This window comes from Microtus pennsylvanicus, chromosome 2, assembly GCF_037038515.1.
Source record: "Microtus pennsylvanicus isolate mMicPen1 chromosome 2, mMicPen1.hap1, whole genome shotgun sequence".
In the NCBI taxonomy this organism is placed as follows: Eukaryota; Metazoa; Chordata; class Mammalia; order Rodentia; family Cricetidae; genus Microtus; species Microtus pennsylvanicus.
The window spans coordinates 76926580-76932438 of NC_134580.1; the positions used below are offsets into that span (position 1 = coordinate 76926580).

Sequence of the window (5859 nt, forward strand, 5' to 3'; positions counted from 1 at the left end):
CCAAGCTTCTTAAAACATTATAGAATGAAATAAGTCATGGCATAAGGTGACAGAATATAAAAAAGGACTGTCACCACATCTAGTATAAGAGGAGTTGTGTCTGTTTTAGACTGAGTAAGTAGGTTAGTACACAATTTCTGTGGGTAGACAAGGATAGACCAGAGTCTTTATGTTAACTTCTGTGTAAACTGTGAGTCGAAGCATCTGAATCTTTCCTATGTTGCTCTTTGCCCTGAGTTAGTGGAAGAGCTCAAGAAAGCATTTCCTTTATTTTTAACATTAGTGTGGCATGCCAAGTCAGTGTTACAGATTTAATTAAGATACAACCGATCTCTCCACAAACTGATTTGTTTTACACATGTCCGTAAGCAATTCAATAAAGCATATGGTTTATTGGTGAGACAGCAGTATACATTTATGCTGTAACATCAAAATGTATAATGAATCAACACATCTCAAGCACATCTAAGAATGGTTTTATTTAGTCCATTTACTTTCTTACTTCTTTAAGACCTAAAATATAGACATCCAGTTATACCAGCACTTAAAGTTTCTTAAAGAAACTTTCTTTTTTCCATTGTACTATTTTGGTTTCTGTGTCAAAATCAATTGTTCTTTGCTGTGGAGATTAATATCAGGGTTTTTAATTTAATTTCCTTGGTCCATGTGTGTCAGGGATGGTGATGGCTCCAGAAGTTCCTTTACTGTATGGACTTGCTTTCGCTATTCTGGGTTGTTTTTTTAAATGAAGCCATGTTTAGCATTAATGCAGGGAGGAGGGATTTTGTCCTGCCCCCCAAATTAATGGCTAAGACTTTGTTGACTTCACATCGAGACTTTATCCATTGGGAGAAGTGGATGGGGGGTGGGCTGGGAGAGGTATGGGAGCAGGAGGAGGGGTGAGGACAAGATCTATGGATATAATACAAAATGAAATTTAAAAAATAAATTAAAATTGTGTATCATTGTTCTTTCTGAGGATCTGTGATATCAGTCTCTTTTTAATTTTTTTGAGATTGTAGTACAATTATATTATTTCTCCCCAAACCTTGACATGTATCCCTGGGGAGGAGTACATCTGTTCCAAACATTTTGTAGCTGATGGTAGTGTTTTATTAGGGTTGAGGTCCCCTGAGATTTCCCCCATGTATCTATATTAATATTTTTTCAGGCAGTTGGATAATGTATATATATATATATATATATATATATATATATATATCCCTTGAACACTTTTAACATAACAAATAGATTTTATTTAGATCATAAACATGGAGAGACCTTTTGAACACAGTATTTTGTTCATGAGGAAAATAATTAACATAATAAAAATGTGTGAGATATAATAATGAAAATTAAATATTCATTTTCCCCAGAAACTCAATTATTAGAAGTTCCCTTCATCATCATATCCTAATTGTTGAAGCTTAGGAATTTCAGAAATTATGAAACTATAGTAAAAGCACCACACAGCCACAAGAAACAACATCACATATAAAGTATATCAACAGAAAACCAATAAAATTTAAGGCATCTAGTAAGTAGATAAAACAATCCCAATGATATCAATAATTTAAAAATAAATTGAAAAAAATATATTGAAGAGAGTGTATACTCACAAGTGAAACTAAAACGATGAAAGTAAAGCTAAAAGTCCTAACCTCTTGAATTTTGTAAAATAATTATGGGTCACATACTTAAAAACTATCAAATATTACAACTGGATATGGTTATTTGATATCATTTCTTGTACAGTAAAATATATACCTTGGGAACATATACCCATGTCTATATCTCTAACCATTTAATCATGTATGCATATGCACTTAAGGATCTACAGATGAGAGCTGCACTATGTGTGTTTCTTGGTCTGGCTTATTTTGACTTTCTTTATTATGATGACTTCCACTTTTATAATCCCAGGAGCCCAAGCTGAGGTCCCCAGTTAGTTCCTTGGGCAGCTGAGGATAGGGAACCTGAAATGACCCTATCCTAGAGCAATACTGATGAATATCTTGCATATCATCATAGAACCTTCATCTGGTGATGGATGGAGATAGAGACAGAGACCAACAATGGAGCACTGGACTGAGCTCCCAAGGTCCCAATGAGGAGCAGAAGGAGGGAGAACATGAGCAAAGAAGTCAGGACCACGAGGGGTGCACCCACCCACTCAGTCAGTGGGGCTGATCTATTGGGAGCTCACCAAGGCCAGCTGGACTGTGACTGAAAAAGCATGGGTTAAAACTGGACTCTCTGAACATAGCGAACAATGAGGGCCGATGAGAAGCCAAGGACAATGGCACGGGGATTTGATCCTACGCAATGTGCTGGCTTTGTGGGAGCCTAGCCAGTTTGGATGTTCACCTTCCTAGATATGGACGGAGGGGAGAGGACCTAGGACTTACCACAGGGCAGAGAACCCTGACTGCTCTTTGGACTGGAGAGGGAGGGGGAGAGGAGTGGGAGGAGGGGGAGAAGGGTGGGAGGAGGGGGAGAAGGGTAGGAGGAGGGGGAGGGAAATGGGAGGCTGGGAGGAGGTGGAAACTTTTTTTTCTTTCTTTTCTCAATGAAAAAATAAATAAATAAAAAAATGTTAAGCAACGGACAGAAAAATAAATAAATAAATAAATAAATAAATTCTGTACACAGCAAAATCAGAGACATGGACCAATGAATTTGAATCTAAGCCCCTGAAGTTAATCCACTCACCTATGAAATCTTGATTTTTGACAAAAAAGTCAAAGTGGTACAATGGAAAAAAGCAAGCATCTTCAAAAAGACTGGATATCTACATGTAGAAGACTGCAAATAGATTCATGCATAAACACAACTCCAGGTGCACTAAAGACCTCAACATAAATCCAGTTACATTGAGTCTGATAGAAAAGGAGGTGGAAATTAACCTTGAAATTATTGGCACAGGAGACAACTTCCTAAATATAACACCAGTTGCACAGACACAGAAAGCAGCAATCAATAAATGGGATCTCCTAAATTAAAACACTTCTGTAAGGCAAAGGGCATGGTAAATAAGACAAGTAATCTATGTTAAATTTTTGGAGATTTTTTTTTGTAATGTCAGAGGAAACATGACCATTGTGCACTATATTGAATTTATTGAATTTATCTTCTATTGTACAGGATACATTCAAGTCGATTCCCATTTCCATTTAATTGATCGTTTATTTCTAAAAGATTTAGACATTATTTATGGAGTATATTCTTTTCTTTTCTCTAAAATTGGGACTCCATTAAACACACTTTTTAAATGAAACTAAAAATAATTATATATTTATTAAAGTCAAACAATATTGGATAGAATTTGTTTATGCATTTATCATTGCTTGTGTGTCAGTAATGTACATATTGATATTATAATGCATACGTTTTCGCAAAAGTCTAGAATTTTACAATTCAATTAAAATTTCTTCACCCATTTTTTTCTATACTTCTTTGGTAGCAGTGTTTTAATAATAATGATGGGCCCGCCATCCCCTGCAACACAATGACTAAGCTTTCCTGTTCTAGGAAAATATAAAAGTTATACTGTTGGTCATTCTATGTACAGTCTACTGGTTTATTGTTTGAGTTATCTACATTTAATTCTTAAATTTAAAAATCAGCACTTTAAATGAGATGTTAACCTTTTTTAGATAATATGAAAAGTCAACCGAAGAGAGGGACATTTCCAAATTGCAGTAAAATTTTAATGGTGTCACTATCAAAAGCAAATTTATCTAAATCTGTCATTAAACTGATGCTGTTTTTAATTGTCTGTTTAAGGTTTATTTTCACCCTGCATGTTACTTAAAGTCAAATATTTGTTTCTCTTTCTTCTTTTATTTACTTATTTGCTTATTTTTCATTTTTGTTTTTCGAGACTGGGTTTCAGTAGCTTTGGAGCCTGTCCAAGCCTGTCCTGGAACTAGCTCTTTTAAACCAGGTTGGTCTTGAACTCACGGAGAACCACCTGCCTCTTCCTCCTGCCTCTGCTGGAATTAAAGGTGTGCACCACCACTGCCTGGCCTAAATATTTGCTTTTTGAAGAACATCCTTCCATGTGGAATTTGTGATCACTAAACTCAGGGATGTTCACAGCCTAGGAAAGTTAAATCAAACTGAGATATATCTACATACTTCTTTTTTTTTTTGAAAATAATTTATATCATTTTATTATATATAAATATATGTTATATTATTAATAAGCCCAGAAACGTGATTTGTAATATCCCCCCCTCCAGGTTTTCTGCCCCATCAAAACCTCTTATAACTATGTAACACACTCTATGCCTCCTTAGATGTTGCCAGCACCAAGGGAAATTATACCCCATTAGCTGAGTCCTACCTCACTCCCCTCTTATTGTTTGTGTCCTTGAATATATATATATATTGAATACATATATTGAATATATGTACACACACATATGGTTTACAGGACACTTCCTATAAAACATTGGAAAGATGTTGAGAGCTGTTTCCTCCCATTTTATAATCCTTTCTAGGGCTGGAATTAAAGGCGTGCACCACTGTGCTTAAAGGTATGCACCACCCGGTTTCTATGGCAACTAGTGTGGCTACTGGATTAAAGGTGTGTGTCCCCATTACCTGGTCTGTAAGGCTGACCAGTGGGAGTGTTTTACTCTCATATCTTCAGGCAGTCTTTAATAAAATATAACAGAAATACCACTACATTCCTCTTTTTGTATAAAATGAAAAAGAAGGCTATAACTAATAAAAGAGAACTATATACAATAAAAACAATGACTATATGTAATATATACAGGCAATAAATACATCAATAATGTCTAATCAATTTACATTTGACAAATTCAGAGAAAATGTTTTATATCTATCCTACTTTGGTGAGTCCAAAGTCTTATACCTAATTTACATTTTTTTTTATTAAAAGTGATTTTATTGCTCTTGTACACAAGGGAATTTATGCCACTAAAGCAGAGGCTGGGGATGACTCATATTTCCAGTTGGGTGGGAGGACCCGCTTGGTCTTATAGTAACGAGCCAGCCGGTGAATTCTGCTCTCTATCAGAATCAGGCGGAATTTAGCATCCTTATCCTTTCTGTTCCTCTCAAGATGCTTTCGGAGGGGACTACCTTCTTAATCAACTGGTAGAGATCCTCAGGGAGATCAGGGGCAAGGCCTTTGGATTTAAGGATTCTCAAGATTTTATTACCAGTCACAAAACGGACCTGGGCCACACCGTGTGAGTCCCTCAGGATCACACCTATCTGGGGGGGGGGGGGACCTTTCTTGGCCAGTTTGTAAATCTGTTCCTTCACGTCGTCAGAGGTCAGCTTTAGCCACGTGGGGACACTATGGAGGTAGGGCAGCACCCACTGGGACAGGCCCTTCCCAGGAGCATGCACGCGACCCATGATGGCGGAGGTCTGACAGCAAAGAGAGAACGAGGGAGGAAACTCCTCAGGAAGCCAAGATATGCAGCTTTATTTTCTATCATAACTTGCTTTCTGTGTCTGATAAACTATAAGTATAGCTATCTAATCTTTTTTTTTTATTTTTTTAAATTTATTTATTTATTAAAGATTTCTGTCTCTTCCCCGCCGCCGCCTCCCATTTCCCTCCCCCTCCCCCAATTAAGTCTCCCCCCAGTCCGAAAAGCAATCAGGGTTCCCTGTCCTGTGGGAAGTCCAAGGAACCCCTACCTCCATCCAGGTCTAGTAAGTTGAGCATCCAACCTGCCTAGGCTCCCACAAAGCCAGTGCGTGCAGTAGGATCAGAAACCCATTGCCATTGTTCTTGAGTTCTCAGTAGTCCTCATTGTCCGCTATGTTCAGAGAGTCCGGTTTTATCCCAGGCTTTTCCAGACCCAGGCCAGC

General features: G+C 37.3%; 1 pseudogene; it reads right to left on the bottom strand.

The window, feature by feature from the left end:
• Window positions 1-4905: 4905 nt before the first annotated feature.
• On the bottom strand, window positions 4906-5397 carry LOC142844882 (small ribosomal subunit protein uS15-like; annotated as a pseudogene).
• Between the last annotated feature and the right edge of the window lie 462 nt (window positions 5398-5859).